Source organism: Ailuropoda melanoleuca, chromosome 5, assembly GCF_002007445.2.
Source record: "Ailuropoda melanoleuca isolate Jingjing chromosome 5, ASM200744v2, whole genome shotgun sequence".
Classification (NCBI taxonomy): Eukaryota; Metazoa; Chordata; class Mammalia; order Carnivora; family Ursidae; genus Ailuropoda; species Ailuropoda melanoleuca.
In genome coordinates, this window is record NC_048222.1 from 68778277 (window position 1) to 68799786 (window position 21510).

A 21510-nucleotide genomic window follows, 5' to 3' on the forward strand; every position below is an offset into this window, starting at 1 on the left:
ACTTTATATCTGCACTATATAACATTTGAGAAAAGAGAGTTAAAGATCTTTCTCAAACTCATCCATGAGCAATATGTTTATTATTTTTTCCTTTATTCTTTCATGTGTTTAAATAACATATTTGAGTGAAAAATTTAAAAATTCAATTCAAATTTAAAAATTCAAAAAATCCAATTTTTTTTCCAAAAACATTGATAAGTTCATTCAGAAGGCTACTTGGATTCCTATAATCAGGTATATGTAACCTGAGATTACCATGATGTTCAGAAACATAAAATTTAGTTCAAAACACAAGAACAAGTTTATAATCTAATAATTTCCTACCAGTCAAGGATATGGCCCAGAATATAATATAACAAACTGGAATATATGGGAGAAAAATTGAGAGATATGGAAGAAAAATTGGGGGCCCCCACTTTCAAATAAAACAGAAATAGGTGGTGGAGGAGAGATCATGTTATAAAATAGAAGAAAACTGTCCTTAGTTAAAAAAGGCATGATCGTTCAGACTAAAATTCCTACCCAAAACTACTCTTGGATGCTATCAGGGTTATAGTTTGCTACTCCAAGGAAAAAAAGAAATGAGGTAATATAGAAAGGACGGTGAGAGAAAATGTTTACAAGTACAGATGACATGACCAAAACTTATTAGAAGATGGTGGCCATGCAAAGTGAGAAGCAGGAAGAAATATGTCTGTCCAGGGTCATCCGTGCATAAATGAAATGATTTTGGAAGGATCACTTTAGGGAAATCCCTACGATTGCTTTTTTTTCCTTACCTTTTTGTTAAAGTATTAACACACAGAAAAGAGCAAGAATCAAATATGAAGATGAGTGAATTTTCACAAAGTGCTCATACCTTTGTCATTGTTATGCAGATCAGGAAATAAGACATTCCCAAGAATACAGAAATCCTCCTCTCAGCTTCATGACTTTCCTCGTCACTGTTCTTCCCCTCTCCTGACAGTAACCACCATTCTCACAATCAATACCACAGGTACTTGGGATTTTTTTGTTTTTGAACTCTACGTAAATGAAAATATTTTGCTTATTCTTGTGTATTCTGTTGCACCTGAATTCTTTCATTTCGTTTCTCTCATCATTATGGTTATGAAATTCATCCATGCCGTCGTAAAGATAGCTTGGGTTTTTGTTTTCTTTTAACCTTTTTTTGGAAGAGTATTCCATTGTATGGGTATACTATACTTTATCCATTCAAGGATGGACATTTAGGCATTTTATGGCTTTACAAATAATTGTGCTATGAACATTCTTATACAGAACTTTTGTTCAAATGTGTATACATTTGCATTGAATAGAATTGCTGGGCTTTCTGAAGTGCTTTAAATAATTTGCATTCCTACCAGCAGTTTCTTAGCCTCACCAACACTTTATATTGTCAGTCTTTTTAATATTTCCATCTTAGTGAGTTTATGGTGGAATTGCCTTGAATTCTTAATTGGTAGTTCACTTATAACTTGGTTTTAAGCCATTTGGAAATCCTCTTTTGTCAAGTGTTTAGTCTCTTGTACATTCTTTTACAGGATTATCTGTCATACTTTTTAATTGATCAGTAAGAGTTGTTTTTGTCTGTTTGTTTTACTATTTTAGATGTAAGCCCTTTATTAGATACGTGTGTTGCAATATCATCATCTTCTATACTGTAGCTTCCCTTTTCACTCGATGATCTTTGATGAACAATTTATTACTTTTTTGGGGGGGTCTTTTAAGGTTAATGCTTTTTATGTCTCATTTAAGAAAAATTGTTCCCTATCTCAAGATCATGAAGGCCATGTAAATTTCCAAAGCTGTATTGTTTTATCTTCCATATTCCAAATACGGACTATGAACATTTGTTAAATTACTGTTTAAAATGTTGAACCAATTTATATGCCTACTAAGATGTGCATGAGAGTTCCAACTTTTTCACACACTTGCCAAAAATTACACAAACTATTATAATATCTTTTTAATATGATAAGAAGGTATAACTTCCTATTGTTATTCAAATTTTTGAGATAAAGGAGATTGCCACAGTAACAGATAGGCTTCATCTTCTGGGAAGCTATGGATAATAGTGGACCTTTCAGCCCATCTCTTATCTACTACTGTTTGTCGGGGGAGCTCATGTTATTAGGACACCTAGTATTCTCAGCATGGTAGTGCAAGAATATCAGTATCTCTAGACCATGAGGAATAGAAGCAGCTCCATCCCAAGTGTTATCGGTAGGCAAACAAACCAGCCAGGTGATGCCAGCAAATGGATCAGGAAACTTTTCCACATGTTCATCTTCCTCAGGGAATAACTTTGGGTTGGGAACTCCAAAACCTTAAAGTAGACACATTTTTTATAACATGAATTTAAATTCAAGATCTCCAGCTGTCAGGCACTATTGGAAACACAGATATGAATGAGGAAAGTTTCAAATTCTCTTTGTTACTTCTAGTCTAGGAGAAGTTGGAGAAGGACATGGGAGCTTCAGATCCTTTGCCTTATACTGATATCCTCTGTCTCCTAGGTGTAAATGCTGTTGAATTTCATATTTAACAAAGGATCACCAAACAGAAAGGAATGGCAAGAGCTCATCTGGGCCAAATCTCTACTCTTGGGCAGAATTATACTTGAACTTGGAAAAATAATACGCAGTCTTTGAAAAATATGAAGCATGAGACTCAAAAATCTTTCCAGTAGTCAAATATTTCATAATTCTTGCAACAAGAAGTTTTTATAAATGGGATTTTTTTAAATGTATGGCTAAATATTTAATCCTTGCTTAGGGATTTCCCCTTTAACCTTTTATCTTTGGTTCACTTTTAAGCATTAAGTTTCATGTCAAACTATAAAACTTTAGAATAGTTTTAATTCATTTTCTTAATACTTTAAGAAAGACTATCACCAATGAATGTTAAATAAGAGAGTTTAGTGCCCCCCCCCAAAGAAATGGGTCCAACCAGAAAAGAATGGCTGTTTTCTGGCACAAGAAGTTGATTGATTGTTATTTTGACTTAATTTTCCAGTGTGTAAGAATGAAATAATACTAGTCTAGAAAACAGCTTAAGATCCTCAAACAGAACTCTTTATAAGTCATTACCTCATTTTGTAGCTATTTTCTTTTATTCAGCATGTAATGTATTTTAAATTCCATTTCTCTTATCTGCTGTATTGATGATTATGGTGCTCAGTTACCTTCTTGGCATCCTTTGCCTGTAATTCTCAGTTCTAACTGGGACACCCTGAAGGAGAGGTATTGTCCCTCAAGTTCCTTAGCAACTGAGTTCCATAAAGTCAAATATCATCCCAGCATCAAGTTCATCCCAAGAATATTATTTCCCTTTTCTGTCTTATTAGTAATGTTCAATCCCATCAGATGTGGTTCTGGTTTCTTGCTTCTTTATCACATTAAGTCCTTTTGGTTTTTTGTTTCCGTGAAGATTTGTCTCATTATTATCTAGAGCTTTGGAGAGAGTAGGAATAACAATGTATGTAAACAATTAACAATCTAAGAGAATGGTATTTATCTTAATTTTCTAGTATTTACAACCTACCATCTAAGGTGGATCTAACTGCGAAGTGTTCAAATCTCAGATCTAGTGTAGAGGGCGTTACAAGCAATTTCAGAGGTCAAAATAAAGCTTGACTTGTTTTAAAAGAAATGTGGTAATGGTTTCTTTCCTTATTCTGGCTATTGTTTGCTAAGGGATGAGGCATTAAAATCATTGAGATTATTCATTAGAAGTATGCTAAAATAGGGGCGCCTGGGTGGCTCAGTCCATTAGGCATCCAACTCTTGATTTTTGGTTTAGGTCATGATCTCGGGATAGTGAGATTGAGCCCCACATGGGCTCCTCGCTCAGTGCGAGTCTGTTTGGGATTCTCTCTCTCTTAAATAAATAAATTAATTAAATCTTTTGCAAAAAAAAAAAAAGTATGTTAAAATAAAAACCAGTATTTTTTCCATAATGTAATATCTAAAAATGTGAATTCGGGGGGTGCCTGGGTGGCACAGCAATTAAGCGTCTGCCTTCAGCTCAGGGCGTGATCCCGGCGTTATGGGATCAAGCCCCACATCAGGCTCCTCCGCTATGAGCCTGCTTCTTCCTTTCCTACTCCGCCTGCTTGTGTTCCCTCTCTCACTGGTGTTTCTATCCCTGTTGAATAAATAAATAAAATCTTTAAAAAAATTAAAAGAAATTTAAAAAATTAAAATGTGAATTCATTCATTTACTCTTATTAATATAAATTTTACAAGGAAAAAACTTGGCAAATTGGAGTCAATTGATTTTCTAAAACAAAAAGTTTAAAGTCACACTTCAATTTTTATAAAAGGCCAAATCATGATAGCTTTAAAGCTCAATACTGCCAAAGTTGATAAATTAAAGCTTTTAGACCAAAGCCAGCTTCCTGCTGTTTTGATACCACCCACAAGCTAAAAATGATTTTTACAAATGACCTTTTGTGGGGCACCTGGGTGACTTAGTCAGTTAAGCATCCAACTCTTGATTTTGGCTCAGGTCATGATCTCATGGGTCATAAGATAGAACCCCACATCAGACTCTACAGTGGGAGTGGAACATGCTTAAGATTCTCTCTCCCTTTCCCTCTGCCCCTGTCCTCCCCTTTGCTCTCTCTCTTTCTCTCTGTCTCTCAAATAAATAAATCTTTTTAAAAAAATGACCTTTTGCCGCCATTTTGATATCAGGAAGAGTAACTTTGAACCCTTGTTAAGTGAAATATTATCATAAATGAAAAAAAGAGAGAGAACTCCATTCTTCTCATTAGTAGATATATATTTTTAATGTTTCAATTATTATTAATGTATTTAGAATTTTGTTAATAAATCAATTTGTTGCCTACATTTTGTTAGATTTTCTATAATTTGTTATGTTCTATATAATGTCTTAATTTTTGCCTCTTGTCCGCAAAGCTTGAAATATTTACTGTCTACTCCTTTACAGGAGAAGTTTGCCAACCTCTACATTATTTCATCACCAAATGCTACAATCACACTAATCCATGACCAGAAATATATACAACATATATGGCATATATTTTGTATGAAGTTGACTCAAGATGTCACTAATAATTTTCTTAGCAGAAGAATTTTATTTATAATTGTCCTAAACTTATGACTCTATCTTTTCTTCTGCAGTACCATTAAATCTAGGAGAATGGAATTGAAAAGGTATCATTTTGGTCCATCTATCTGAAAAGCATGAAAAATTTCTCAGCTGTTAACTCAGCATATGTGACCGCATTCAAACTCTTCCTGCCTGTAAGGTAGGTAACTATTACTGTCATGTGAAGAGAAAGTTGCCTGAATGCCTGATACCAGGCACCTTCCTGGTTATCTGTTTAAATCCTCATTCCAGATTCATGCTTTGCTATATAGCAATCCCTGTCTCTGAAGCCTGCTTTTTATCATGTTCTCTGCCATTGGTAGAGTGGTTGTGTTGTTTTCCAAATGTATGTGTCTTTCATATTTTCTAACATGGATTGTTATCACACAATTCTTTTATATCCCTATCTTATGCAGCTGTTCTTACTATTCTTTAACAACTATTGTCAGTAATCTGCACATAGAGACATGCATTCATGGTAAGGCTTGAGAAGTAAAGGGATTCTGGAGTATAAGCAGAGGAAAGTTAATACAAGAGAGTGGTACTGGCAGTGAGGTCAAGAAGGAATCCTTGTGGAGCTGGTACACCCTTCCTCTTACTCTCTCATCTCATCTCTCTACTTCTAATCTATGTTCATTTTCAAATGGTCTAATTTGGCCTACTTTCCTTATCCTTAAAATAAATGGTTTAAGACATAATTTTAAATAACTGAAGACCAGATGTTTCCTTCTTGTTTTGCCTGCATAAGACTAACTGAGGAAATTTACTAATATTTAATTATCTTTTGCAATTATTTTGAAATGCTTAATCTTTAAATTAAATAAAGGAAGAAAAAGAAAATGATTTTGATTGTGTAATAGAAAATGCTTAAAGTAGTTTAACTGAAAAGTTGATGTTATAGGAAGTTTTCTAGAAATTGATATTGATTTAATTTTTATGCAGAACACTATACTAGGGAGATACATTGTTTAAAAGAAAGAAAGCAAAAAGATTTTTCTTGAGCGGTTTAGAGAATCTAACTCTTCAAGAATTAGATAATATAATTTTAAAAAACAGCCCAAAGCCCATCACAAGTTAATAAGCAGAAAATGGTTTACCACTGAGAAAATGTTCTAATACATAGTAGGCATGAGATAAAGGAATGATCAGAGTATTGTAGCATTAACTAGGGAAAGTGGTACTTTCTCTAGGAACATCTGCTTTGCTCTGGGCCTATTTCAGGTGGCACGGTGAGCAGCATTCAGCCATAAGCAGGCTACCATTTGCCCCCAGAACCGGTGAACTGTGACCCAGGATATGAGAAGCTCTTTTATCATTAGGCGGATGAGATAAGAAATGTTCTTGTGGTGCTTTACAGTTAAGGGCTCAAGTACCTGACATCTGCCAGCCGTTCCACTCTGTAGGCAACACTAAGGTTACAACTTCTTACACAGACCTCAGTGGGTCTGAAACCTAGGGTTACTTCTGCTTGTTTCCCCAGCTGACTGGCTAGGTCCACCTTTTACTTTATCTTATTTCCAGTCTGTTTTCCTATTTGTCCTATTTTACATCTTTTCCTTCCAAGTTGTAATGAATTTCGAGGAATTTTTTTTTAATCTTTGGCACTTTTACAGATTACACTCTATATTGTAGAAACCTCCCCCATTATATGACTCCCTTCATACTAGGAAGGAATTGCCAAAAAGGTAGGAAGAAGACCAAGTGCAAGTGGTACCATGGAATTCTAGGGAAGGTACCCTCGGAGAGAGTTCATTGCTGCACATGAAGACTAAGAAAAGAAAGAACATAGGCTTTGACTTATGAAGGCTTTCAGCATTGTTTTCCATCCTTTCCCCATTTCTGATTAATTTTCATGATTCTTCTCTGTCTTTGGCATTAGTGCACTTTCTACCCTCCAGTGAGAGAATCCCCACTATCCCACTATCTTCAGACAAACACAATTAGTGCTCTTTCCACTCCCCAGTGTGAGAATCCCCACTATCCCACTACCTTCAGATAAGCCTAAAGAGATAGGATCATGGAGCTCCAAGGAAGCCTTCCTCAAGAGTGAGTGTTTAGGGGCGCCTGGGTGGCACAGCGGTTAAGCGTCTGCCTTCAGCTCAGGGCGTGATCCTGGCGTTATGGGATCGAGCCCCACATCAGGCTCCTCTGCTATGAGCCTGCTTCTTCCTCTCCCACTCCCCCTGCTTGTGGTCCCTCTCTCGCTGGCTGTCTCTATCTCTGTCAAATAAATAAATAAAATCTTTAAAAAAAAAAAAAAGAGTGAGTGTTTGGCATTGGCAATGTTCATCACTATAGGGCTTAGGAATTAATGAGAGGGCTGTGAAGGATAGGAGGGAGGTAAAATTGAGGAGATATTTTTGTGATAGGGAAGATTTATCATCTGTTTTAGGAGAAAAGAAGAACCCACAGAAGAAAGATTGGAGATACAAAAGAGGGAGTTGGGGAATGGGATGGTGCACTTCTTATACTGAAACAAGGTTGGAAAAGCAGATTCTGAATGAATCTACTAAAACATTAATGGGGAGTTGGAATTAAGACAGATGGCTCCCATTTCAGTAAACTAGGAAGTGTTTTCAGATTACATTTGTTTAATTGCTCATATAATTCAACTGAGTTGACATGGAAATTTATATACTGGTTCAAGAGAGGTGACTGAACATTTTGACAGCTTTTGTCTTTCCTACCAGAATTCTATTGAACTGACAGAAGAAATGTAAAACAATAATAAACCCATAGCAACTACAGAAAGCAGGGAAGGGTGCTATCAGAAGTGCAAACTTCTGGGAGGTATTAAGCAAATAGGATAAGACTGATGGCATATCCCAACAAAGCTGAACCTACAGCTCCATAGAGATGGAAAAGATCTTCCAAAACAAAAGGAACCTTAAATAAGCTCAAGGTTAAAGGCTATAAGGAACTGAGAAGAATAGGCTATGTCTGGTTGGCCAGTTAATTTCAGGGTGGTAGAACAACCGTACCAGCACCCCGCTTTCAAAGTATCTGACTCTACTGGGTACAGGATAAAGACACAAATTTGGAATTCTAAATATGATATGGGAGAGTCCCAAAGATTTTAATGAGATAGTGTCTCCTCTGATTCATGGGCCCCCCAAAATAAGGAAATGTGTCCACCCAAAAGGCATGCTGTATACACAAGCCAGCCTGGCAGTTGGCCAGCACCATGTCATCATCTTTGCTGTCAGAGCCAGGTGAACACTGTTACTTGAAATACACTCTGGGTAACAATATTCAGTTTTCAAGATCTTTGCCTGTAAATATGAATAGATAACTAAGAACTAAAATTCAAGAATAACCAATACAAACAGAAAGAGGCAACGAACTCAACAAATTTGGTTTACTTTTCAGAGTATGTGTAGAAACTATGTTGCCAGAAGGAATACTTTTCTCAATAGGTTGCCTTGCCTATCATAAGGACATAAAGATTGGTGATGGTCTCTCTCATCCCAAAGAAATCCTACACGTTCAGAGTACTTCTTATTGGGCGCCTGCTAGCAATGGACCATATGGCCAGTCTGTCAAGGTTAGTGACATGCTTAAGGTTTTCTTATTTTTGTGGCAATTGACTAATGTGAAATAAGTTGACCCATTGGCTCTTTTTTAATAACAAAGTTTTCAACTCAACTATAACCTTTACCATATTAGTGATCCCAGATATATAGAGTGACATCTTTAAAAGGGGAACCTGATTTGTAGGCAAACACAATTAACAAAAGCAATTTTATATATTATTTCATCTGTAAAAAGTTAACCAAAAGATATGCTATGTGGATTTTTTGGTAATTAACTGAAAATAAATGTAAATTTATTTTACAGCACAGTTTTAATGTTTAAAAATGATTCCTGGATCAGTTTCTGCAGTGGAAAACTGCTGGTGGTTCTTATTTGTTGTAGTCTTAGTTTAGGATGTGAAACAAAGATATTTGTTATTTTTTGGTTTTTGATTTCTAGCTTAATTAAGTGGTCAAAGAATGTACTCTAAATGATTTAGTCTCTTGCAATTTGTTGAGACTTGCTCAATGGCCCACATGACCGATTTTGGTATATGATCCATATGCATTTATAAAGAATGTGTATTCTATTATTGTTGGGTGTAGTGTTGTATATATGCCGATTAAGGGAGGTTTTTTAAAAGTATTCTTTAGATCTTCTATATCTTTGCTGATTTTTTTTCCTTTTTTTTCTTTACCAATAATAGAGAGAGGTGGTTGTATGGATCTGTCTTCTCTTTTAAGTTTTGTCAATTTTTGCTTTAGATGTTTGAAGGTATGTGAAAGCACATTTAGAATTGTTTTATCTTTCTGATAAGCAGATTACCTTTTATCATATATTCATTTTAAAAGTAGAATAACGGCACCAGTTTTTCTATTTAGAGTTACAGTGGTATATATTATTCCATCCTTTTACTTCCAGCCTTTCTCTATCTTTATATTTAGAGAAAATCAATTATAAATAGCATCTGATTGTATTTTTTAATCTAGTTTGAAAACGTTTGCTTATAACTAGAGCAAACATTTTTAAGTAATTACTCATGTATTCATGTTTATAATGATCTGTTTTCTGCTCTTTTCACTTATTTCATGTTCTTTTTCCTTTTTTACATTATTTAAGGTTAAGAAGACTTCCTTCATTATTTTACCCCCCCCTTTTTGGTTTGTTAATTACACCTTATTTTACTCTGTTGTGTACATATCCTAAAGAATATACTCTCTAGTCTGGACTTATTACAAACTCATGTAATTCCATACATTTAAAACTTCTTGACCAACACTAGGAACTTAGAATATTTTGTGTTCGTGTGTCACCATCCTTTGTGTTATTGTTATCTGTCATTGTACTACTGCATTTGTTTTATTCCCCAGAAGGCATTGTAATTACTGCTTTGTACAGTCAGTATTCATTTATATTTATCCACAGTTTTACTATTTCTGTTGGATTTCTATGCTTCCATTTGGAATTATTTTCCATTCGCCAGCAGAACTAACCTTTATATGCATTTTAGTGAGGATATGCTGGTGATAATTTCACTTGTTTTTTGTCTGTCTGCTAATGTCTTTATTTTACATTCACTTTTGAAGAGTATTTTTGGTGGGTATAAAATCCAGGAAGACAGTTGCCTTTCAGCAACTTGAAAATGTCATTCCATTATCTGTTTTTTATTATTTCCATTGACAAGTCGACTACCATTCTTATTTCTGTACCTTTGAAAGTAAGGTATGTTTTTTCCATTTGGCTATTCTCAAGGTTTTGTTTTGTTTTTTTCTTTGTCTATAGTTTTTAGCAGTTTTACTATGATGTGTCTTTCTTTGCCTTGATGTCTTTCACTTTGAAAATTCTTTGCCCTTTTTAATTCAGTTGTTTCTTGCCTTATTATTTTTTTACTCCCCAGTCTGGGACACCAATTAAATATACTTTTTTTACCATTCTCATATTGTAGCTACAAACTTTTTAGTATTTTCATGCCTTTTATTACCCAAATTTCAACCCAAATACTTTCCGGTATTTCTTCCAGATCACTTTTCCTCTCTTCAGCTTCCAATATTCTGTTTAACCCATAAATCTTATTCTTAATTCCAGTTATTACACTTTATTAGCCCTAGAAATTCTATTTGATTTTCTAAATAAATTCTGCCATTCTAGAATCTTTAAATTCTTCATGTCATGTTTTTTTCAAACCTATTAATCATAGCTTTTTTTCCAAACTGATAATTCCAATAAATGGCTCATCTGTTGATCTGGTTTTTTTCTTCCTGTCCTGTTTTATGTTTTGTGTGTGTGTTATTAATGCCAAATACTACGTTTGCTAAACTGTAGTGACTCTGGATAATGTCCTCTTTCTCTGTGGATTTGGCTGGACAATAGCGTGTTGACAGATTACTCTAATGCTGGGATTCAGTTGGCAATTGCTCAATCTACCTCTTCTTGGTCTCTGCTTTGCTACTGTGAACATCTGGATTTTTATTGAGATCCTGGGTTATTTTGTTTTGTTTTTGTTTTTTTAAGACTTTATTTATTTTGGTGCCTGGGTGGCTCAGTCCTTAAGCGTCTGCCTTCAGCTCAGGTCATGATCCTGGCATTCTGGGATCAAGCCCCGCATGGGGCTCCCTGCTCAGCGGGAAGCCCACTTCTCCCTCTCCCACTCCCCCTGCTTGTGTTCCCTCTCTTGCTGCCTCTTGCTCTGTCAAATAAATAAATAAAATCTTAAAAAAAAAAAAGACTTTATTTATTTATTTATTTTATTTGAGAGAGAGAGAGTGTGTGCACATGCCTGTGTGCAGGGGGAGGTGTAGAGGGGAAGGGAGAGGTGCGAGCAGACTCCACGCTGAGTGTGGAGCAGGAGGCAGGGCTCAGTCTCATGACCAGAGATCATGACCCCGAGTTCATGACCTGAGCCAAAATCAAGAGTTGGATACTTAACCGACTGAGCCATCCAGGTGCCTGGAGATCCTGGGGTTTTTAATTAGGATCTCTCCCCCTTAGAAGTTTCTGAACTCTATTTTTTTTTCTCCATGGGACTGTGTGACTGTGGAAAACCTTGCTTAGTCCTTCAGTGGCTTTCTGCCTAGCTTCTTATCCTCCTGTTTTGTAAAATTTGGTAATTCAACAAATCATTTTTTATTCTTCAGTTCATTTATCTTTTGAAAATGCATGCTTTATTGTTTGCATTAAATTTTATAAAATAATTGCATGTATCATAAAACATAGACTTTTAGAATGTGGCAACTTCCTTATCTCAGCATTTAAAAAGAAGCTTCTTCACATAGCCGGTTTTCCCTGGAACCTGAGTAAAGTTTGTTTGTTTGTGTGTTTTTCTTCTTTTTCATTTTCTTAACCAGGCCTCAGAGTTTGTATCATTAAGATAGTTATTCGTGTTTGGAATAGTCATAAGATTATAGAATTTAGCACTGGAAGGAACCTAAGACGTCATCTTCTGTTGGCTAACCTCCCACACAGTGCAGAAATGCTTCCTGCAGCATCCTTGGCATATGCTCATCCGGTCTCAGTTTGGATATCTTCAGCAAAGGAGCTCATCATTTCCTGAAACAATCCATTCTGTTGGACAACTCTATTTTAAAAATCCTTATGTTGAGCTAAAATATGCCTCTTTGTAACTTATACTCATTTACTCATTGTTTCAAGTTTTCCTTCTGGAGTAAGTCAAAACAAGAGAACATTTTAGATAGTGCTTAAAGCAGATCTAAATGCCATTCCTGTCTTTTTTATTTTTAATTAATTTTTTTTTGTTTTCTTGTCCCAAACCATTGAACATAAATTGCTAAGCTTAGATAATAATCAGAAGTAAGGCCATCTACTTAGTAATGATTAAAAACTATCTTTACATTATACAAATCCCTCTGACATTTTGAAGATAAAAATCCTTTTTTAATTACCTTGAATTATATTTTTTTATAGAAAAGGGAGTAAGAAAACCTCCATCTATTTTCAAAGAGGACACTGCATTACCAGTTGTGGGAACGTAGAGAAAACCAATCTTCAGTTGTAGAGATCTGGTGGAAATCTGGTGGTGTGCATTTTTGTTTTCTTTTTATATGGGTAGAACAGCCTTTAAAACCTGTTGTTTGTGAACTAATGATGACAGTAATCTTACAATAACTAATATTTATTGTGTATTATCAATGTATAATTCATGTATCTTGTCTCTACCTTTAAACTGAGTTCTCTGCTCAGTGTAAACTATCTAATCCCTCATAGCGTAATTTACAATTCAAAAAGGACACTTGAGTCAAAGAAGGTACTATTAGTAATACACAGAGACAATGGGTATAAGCTGGAACTATTAAGGCAGAGCAGGATTTACAGTCACTCTTCTTACAGCTAAATTCCAAGTTATTCTCTTGGTCTGAAATTTATATGTATATGTATATATGCCTCATTGTTGCAAATAATTCTGAAAGGCATTTTTTAAAGGTTAGTATGTTCTGTCCTCATAATTTAAGCTCCCACTTAAATCGCACTCTCTCCTTCACAATTCATGACTGCACAATGTCATTTTATAGGCAAAATTTGCTACTTTTTTCATAACTTGTCAAAAATGAAAAAAAAAATCCACTGTCCATATTCAACCCTTGTTTAGCTAAAATGAAGGAAGCCATAGAGCTTGGAAGGCTAGACCACCTATCCTCAGGCAGTCCCTTATTGGCCCTTAAGTTGTTTGCAAGATGTGAGAAGAGGTGGAGTTTGAAGAATCAGAGCCATTGTGTTTATAACTCCTGTATTTCCAGACCTAATTAAAAGAGAGCATGGGGAGTGCCTACTGCTTCCAAGTTATTTTGCAAAAAATAATTCCCTTTTTATGAAACTAATCTCACGATCCCTAAAGAATGCCTATCCTCATTCTAAGCCCATCCTCCTTCTCAGCCTTGGCTGCACAATCAAGTGGGGCTGATGCCCGAGTTTCGCTTTGATTTAATTGGTTTGAGATGGAGCCTGGGTTTGAGATTTTTAGAAGTTCCCCAGGAAATTAAATATATTTCTAGGGTTCCTAAGGTTACACAGGGTAAGGGGATGAATGGTATTTTTCCTGGCCCAAGATCTGTGATTTCAAGTTCTGGCATAAGTAAAGTTCCGGTAAAAGGAACACATAGATTGCAGATCTTCACACCTCCAGATCAAGTAATCACACTGAAACATCTGGTTACTTCTAAAGGAGATTTTCAGAATCCTGCCAGTAGATTGAGGGTGGAGGTGATTCTTAATTCCACCCCCCCAAAAAAATATATGCTTTTAACCTCAACCTGACAGAAATCACTTTAAGATCTTCTGTTCATAAAATAAAGAGCTTGGTAAGTTTCTGCAGTATTGCCTACTTTAGAAATTGGATCAAAGCAATGATTAGGCAAGCTTTGGGGAAATTCATGTCTATCTTCTTCCTTTTATTTGTAGAAGAGGAAAACAAGGCATAGAAATACTTGTTTCCCTTGTTCTTGCTTTTTTACCCTTTCAAAGGGGTTTAAGGTAGTTACTGTTTATTCTGTCTCAAAGGAGGCAAGTTTCACACAACTAATTTTCATTAGGAGTAATATTAGACAGTGATCATGCAAAAGTGCCTCCTCTTTTTATGGTATCTTTTCTAATTTATGCGTTGCTACAGTCAGATTATGTGTCTGACTCCAGAATGTGTTGAGGAAGATATTTTTCCACCTTTGAATCTAATATTCTTTTTTCTTAATGACTTTATATCCTTATGTCCTCTGCTCTATTTTTTTTAAATCTGTATACATTTTCCCCCCTGAGTAAGTTATATCCAGAAAAGTTAGCTGTCAAATCATGATTTTGAACATTGACTAAATATTTGTGAGTCTACCTGCTGGAATGAAGTGAATCTCAAGTGAGCCAAGCAGCTCAGCTCTCCCACCAAACACTGGTCCTTAACACTGCCAAAGGCCTCACTGCAATCAGACTTCAGTTCTGAGAGTTAATAGTTTCCTCACGCTCCTCCCTCTGTCAAGTATATTTAGCTGAGCTTGTGCATATGACTTCAGTTCATAAAAAGTTTACAAGTGCAGCTGGAATGCTCAGCATTTGATTGTTACATAAATAAGTATTTGAGAACATATGTAAACTTGACAGTGTTAGTACCAGATGTTCTAGTAACACAGTAATGTACTTCGAATGTCCGTTCTCACTTTCGGCTTGTTTATTTTGGCAGTATCTCTTTATCTGCTAAGCTTCAGATAAGCACATATTAACTCTGTCCACAGTGTCGATCCTCTTATTGTTACATTCAAGTTGCATTTATTACATTTAGTGTATAGGAAGTACAAATAACATAGACATTGATACACAAAGTCGTTTTTTATGTCTTCATAAAATACAAATATTTCAACTCCTAAATGTTTGTGGTATGTAAAAAAATAAAGAACTCTCTGGGCTTCTGTATATATTCTCATCTATACAGGAATCGCCTTTCCAATTATGGGTTATCCAAGTATTTTCCTTCTCTCTCTGACCACCACGAACTTAAATTAAGAGATTTCTGCCTACTACACACATTCTCCTGCCTTTCTCAGACTTTCCCTACCCCTTAACCATAGCTGACCATATCTTAATATGGTAGAAGCTATTAGCATTCTAAAGCACAGTTTTTGTTTCTTTATGGCTTTATTTTGCAATTATTTCAAACTTACAGAAAATGACAAGAATAAGAATGGTCATGGAATACTCCTATATCTTCTACCCAGATTCACCTATTGTTGACATTTTGCCCCATTTCCTTAATCAGATGAGTATGCTCACTTGCCCTTTCTCCATTTGTTTATGTATATGTGTACATATACAAAACATATTTATTACGTGTGTATTTATATATGTGTGTAGGTTTGTGCACACACGTGTTGTTCTGAGCCTTTTAAAAGTTAGTTGCATGACCTTTTACATCCTTCAGAGTATAAGTTTTTCTAAGAATAAGAATACCGTCTTGCATACAGGTAAATTTTAAATTGATATGCTTTTCTAATCTTCCAGCTATATTCTTCCTTGCTTGGGCTTTGACTGATAGAAGACTGTGTCTGAGTTAGGGGCATGGCCTATGTGAGCTGTGAGTTTCCATCAGTGATCCTGTGGAGTAGAACATAAAATGGGTTTCAGAGATATGAGTCCAGGACCTCCTATACTGGTTGCCTCTGATCTTGAGGGAAGGAGTAGAGCAGCATTCAGATAAGAGTTAGTATAGTAAGGAGTAGTAGGAAAAGGGGAATAAAAGTGGGTAAATTACTACTAATTTATAGAGTAGGCCTAGGAATTATGCTTCAGGTTGGCATATTGGATGCATGGCACAGTTCTGAAAGAAGAGAGTCAACTGAGTTCACTGCTTGAATTGCTTCCCTTGGTGGGAAATGTGTTTTATTTATATGTAATATTGTAAAAAAAATATTTTAGAAACACACCACATTATAAACTTTAAGCTCACCTCCAAAAATACAGGAAAATAAGAAAAATGTGCATGAGGTTAAATAAGAGGACATCTAATTAGCATTCTTACAGAATGAGCTGTAGATTTACTGGAGACTTACTAAGGGAAAAATACCAGAGCACCAGACTAGCACATCAATCATTTGAAATTGCCTGACAGTCTTGAAGAGGATATCCTGGCTGCAGAAAGCACATAGCTGTCTTAAGGCTAGAGGCCCAGGTCAAGACATAGTAAGAACAAAAGATGAGCACTTTTGAGAGGAACCAGCTGGCTTAAGGTGATCCAAAGTGCACAGATGTTAAGGGCTTACTGTTCCAACAATACCATTACCTAACACAAGAATAGCAGAATAGCCATTTAAAAAAATTATGAAACTTGATTTACCATGTTGACCCTTGAGGTCTGACTAATGTGTGTTTCTTTTCCATCATGCTAATTTTCTATTTCTATTTTAATTTTATTTTTATGTGTGTATTCTTGAAAAATAAAATGTAATGAGTCTTTCTTAGAAATATATATAGAATTCTGTTGATGTGAGATCTTGAGTAGGTTTTTTAAATGCATCTAACCACAGTATCCAGGAATCTGTAATTTTCTCCATGCTGCCTCAAAATTCCTCAAACTCTAACATAGGTGGTTCTGCGGCAAGTAGAGAGATAGTAGCTCTCAAGCCGATTATACGCCTCTGATGTGGTAATTGAATGTAAAAGGGAGTAATCTAAAACTCAGAGCCAAAGTGGTTTGAATCACGGGAGTAATCAGGAACTGGAAACAACGGTGGTTTGGAAAATTAATTTTGTTGTTGCTGAGTGTGTTACAGTCTAAAGTCATGAAAAATCGTTCTACGGTCTTTAAGACTGTGGTCGTCGTTTTCTATTCAATAATATTGACCACTTTGTGAATGTAAGGAATGTCAGTCACTGATCATTATTACATACCCTAGAAAAGAGTCATGCATACCCTTTAAAAATATTTACAATGAAGCACCCACCACAGATAGAATCAACAGCATACAGCCTGACTCAGAGGTACCCAAGTTGATGTATTCAACAAGTATGATTAAGTACTCAGTGAAGCCTTGCTGCCTCTCTCTCTAGCATTCCTGAGCACACAGGTTGGCCATGTAAAAATGCCTTGTTGCATGCAGCACACCATACAAGGAAACTTCCTCTTTCACTCTTACATGAAGATGTGGAAACAGTAATATTGAAAGTGTTCCTCTATAACTAGTGGTCTCTATTTTCAATTCTAGGACATAGTCACTGTATAAATAAGCAGAATTTCAAATTTGCTTATCAAACTCTGTAAGTACATCCTCGTTTGCTATTTGTGTTCAGAGAATGTGAGAGCGAGACCATCTAATTGAGCTGCAGCCTGCTTCCTCTTTTTTTTAAACCATCACAATAGCTTCACGGCGATGAACTTTGAAGAATAGCTTAAACTTACTCGCTTTTTTCTTTCTTCTCAAGTTAGTGTCACTTCAAAAATAAAAATAGGCACTCTTATTGGAACTTTAGGAGTAATGCTGGGTATAAACAGGCTTAGAATATACTTAACTATAGTAATCCTTCCCGACACACATAGAGATGAATTGATAACTGGATTTGGCATTTCAAATATTTTTTACCCAAGGCAAGGGCTTTAAGGTGTTTTCTTGGTATTAGAGAGTTTAGAGATGAGAAAGGTGCCATTTATTATTTTCTCTTTCTGTCAGTTTAGGACTTCTCTTTGCAATCATGTTTATAATACTGGGCCTATCTGTTCTTAAATGTTTTACCTGTTGAAGAATGTTCCATCAGAGGATGTGCGAAAATCTTAGATTGTTATGTACCCAAGGTTTTGACTGAATAATAGTCTGATACAATCAGATAAGGTAATTTATTGGAAGAGAACCTCGGACTTGGAATCAGAAGTAGTGAGTTCTAATCAGGAATCTGCAAGATAATTCGTATATGATCTTGAACAAATCACTTAGTGTCTCTTGATTCTCCATTTACTCATGTGAAATGTGAGAGGTTTCAGCCAGCCTGTAGATTCCTCCAGTGCAAAATACATTCCGTCAGTTAAGCATCAAATAAATAAGTCAGTTAATCATGTTAACCACAGCAACTGATCAGCCAAAATATTTAAGGCATTTATAGTAAGACTATGAACAGTCAGAAAACTACATTGTCAGGGCACCTGGGTGGCTCAGTTAGGTAAGCCTCCGACTCTTGATTTTGGTCAGGTCATGATCTCAGGGTTGTGAGATCAGGTCCCATGTTGGGCTCTGCGCTTAGTGAGGAGTCTGCTTCTCTCCCTCTCCTTCTGCCTCTCCCCCTACTCTCGCATGCTCACTCTCTCTAAAAACAAATAAATCTTTAAAAAACAAAAAAGAAAACTACATTGTTATATCTTGAGAACATCAATATCAGTTTTCTTAGTATCGGTACTATTTTGCCAAGTAACGGCAATTTAAAAGATCTTTCTCTCAGATATGGTAGTAGTATACGATTTTGCTACCATATTATCTTCTGGACTATAACCATAACTTACCTATTGCCCAGGGCCATAGGCTATAAAAGATTTAAAAAATTGAGAAAAATTTTAAAAATTTAAAAAGATTAACTTTCACAATCCTACTTTCTCATGGGACTCAAGGAAGAAAATAACTGCCCTTTAAAAAAGACAACTATATTCCTCATTCCTCCAAGAAGCAGAATATCCGAATGAAAAATAAGTAGTCGTTTAACCATTTTCAACTTGAGAGCCCACGAATTTGAATAATGTTTTTCTTTACAAAACAGAATATTTTACTGTATCAACAGAGTATTTATTTGTAAACATACAACCTCACAGTTTACTTATAATAAAAAAAAAAAAAGCATAGCACTTTAACTCAGGCGATCTGGCTTCAAGAATCTGTTCTATCACCTGTTACATAGATATGTTTAGGATAATTCCTTTAACATCTCTAAGCCTCAGTTTCCTTATTTTTAACAAGGTAGTAGCAATAAGCCTTGTCTTGGAGCTGTTGTCTGGATGAATGAAATAATGAATGTGAATCGTAAAGGCTAGTATTATAACATTAACTCTCACAAAAATATTCTAAAATATTTTATATTTAATAAATTGTATTATTTCCATTCGAATATGTATAGATAACATCATATATCTACAGAAAGTATTATAAAACTCAAGTATTAAAGGTGGAACGTAGGAAGGGGAATGAAACCAACATTTCTTGAGTACCCCGCCACAGCATCGGGAAAAACCAGACAATCGCTTTATTTTCTACCTTCTACATAATGCGCTTTCTAACTCCTGTAAGAGACAGGGGTTCGCCGTGTTATCCCCACCATAAGAGAAAGGAACTCTATACCTTTCTGGGTCCTATAAATTATGGAACAAAGAAGAGTTACTCAAATATGGAGAAACTCTAGATTTTCCTCCACCACCTCACTCCTGTACCATTCCCCCAATTTTTATTTTCTTAATACATAAACCATGGATAAATTTTTGGCTCACAAGTCTAGTGGCTATGGCTGCACACCAAGCTGTGAACTGATTTGTGTTTCAGAAGGAGGCTGCTATTCCAGTTTGCATCCAGGTGGATTTTTAGCTGAAATGCCATGAGAAAAAAAAATGAAAAAAGAAAAACCTTCTTCATCGTGAATATGAGATAATTACTTTTCAAAAATCATTGCAGCCCCAATCCAAGAAGGGGCCACAAGGTTTAATTGTGGGTGTGCTATTTACAGATTAATTAGGACATTTAACTTCATTTTTTATGCCACAGAATTAATCCCATAAAAATTAGTGATCTCGAAGGAGTCAGTTGTCAACTCTGACAAGATCTCTTTGCCATAATCTATTAAAATGCTGCTTTTATCTTGTCTTGCCTGTGTCATATTTTATGGATTTTTTCATAAACACTACCTATACTTCATAAATGTCTCAATTTTCTAGTCTATTAACATTACTTCAAAAGCAATTGATAAAAGAGTAGGGCATGCATGAAATAATACACCAATAATGTGAAGTGCTGGAGGCAAGAACAGTGGGTAGGATCTGCACAGCTTGTGAGCTGAAACAATGAAAGGATGTTTTATCTACGACAATAAAGAAACAAATGATCATTTTTGATAGTAGAAAAAAGATTGCTAGTAATTGGGCAGATGAAAAATGGGTTACACAGAAAATACAGCATATTTTGAAAATGAAACTGAAATGAGAAAATAAACATCCCCAAGTATATATTTACATTATGGGGAACCTTTTTCCTTTGGTTTCTAAAGATGTGGTATTCAGCTTGTTTTAACTTAGGCATGATAGTTTTATTCTGTATGTAAACCATATTTCCTTTGCATGCATATATTTAACAAACCTATTAATATATGCATTTTATGTATTGACTACAACAAATGTTGGAATTGGTGTTTTTAATCTTTATAATTATACAGTTTTGGCTTTTGAAATCAGTTTAATTTTTCTTTTAATGTATAAGTGATATGTCTCTAGCACCCCCTTTCAGTTTTTAAAGCACTAATATGTGACCTAGGTTGATATAATGAAATGAGAATCTTATCTGGATTTGTACCACAAATTTAATTCACAGGAATGTAAACAAATTGAATTTTCTAAACTTAATCAGTTATTATGTATTTAAATCAACCAAATGAAAAACAAAGAAGAACAAGAGCATCAAATAGAAGTAGAATTCCTGACTTTCATTTTATGCTTCATGTTTTACCACCTGATTTAGCTAAATGAAACCAGATACTGCTCTGGCATTTCATTGTTAAGATATTAGGCTGTATAAAATGAGTGACCATAGGTCCCAATATGCCTGGGCAGTCCTGGTGTTTACCTGTAACAATCAGTAACTCCTTTCATTCCCAGAAATGTATTGGCATGGTTGATAAAGTATGTGGTTACCTATATGGTCGAATGAATATTGGAAGGGATGTTTTAGTAATACATTTAATTGTAAGTTTCTTGAAACCTACATGGTACTATTTGAAATAATTAGTGTGATTTAGTTTTAAATTCAGAAAAGTTCTTGGTTCTTGATTCCTTTTTTTTTTTAACTTGGAAACAAGTTCATTTTCTTGTTGTTCAGGTCAAGAAATAATCTTTAATAACTCCATTGTGATCATTCAAGTCTAATACTTGGCAAGTGGATGATTTTTCTCCTACCTTGAGAAGTGGTGATAGAATAGGTTGTTGAATTGTACTGATGGTACTCTATGAAGTACTAACCTAAGGAAGCAGTCACCAGAATTATTGAGTAGTATACAGACTTACCATATGTGGTGAAAGACAATAAAGCATGATAACAGTTTATTAACCGACCTAACTTCCACCCATCTCCCCAACTCATTTCTCCTTCAGTCTTTCCCATCCGAGGAGACATCATAAATATTCAACCAGTTTCTGAAGGCAAAAACCTAGAGATT

At 35.3% G+C, this 21510-nt stretch overlaps 1 protein-coding gene across 3 annotated transcripts in view; it reads left to right on the forward strand.

Annotated features, from left to right (window-relative positions):
- DPH6 (diphthamine biosynthesis 6) overlaps window positions 1-21510 on the forward strand; it is a 317109-nt gene that overhangs the window by 193140 nt on the left and 102459 nt on the right. For 2 of the 3 annotated variants that reach the window (XR_004625731.1, XR_004625730.1), the window contains exons 9-11: window positions 879-997; window positions 5151-5278; window positions 8535-8662. The gene's annotated coding sequence lies outside the window, so the exon portion shown is untranslated. Of the gene's footprint in view, window positions 1-878; window positions 998-2519; window positions 2713-5150; window positions 5279-8534; window positions 8663-21510 lie in introns of those variants that run through there. The other variant, XR_004625732.1, reaches the window with a different exon arrangement.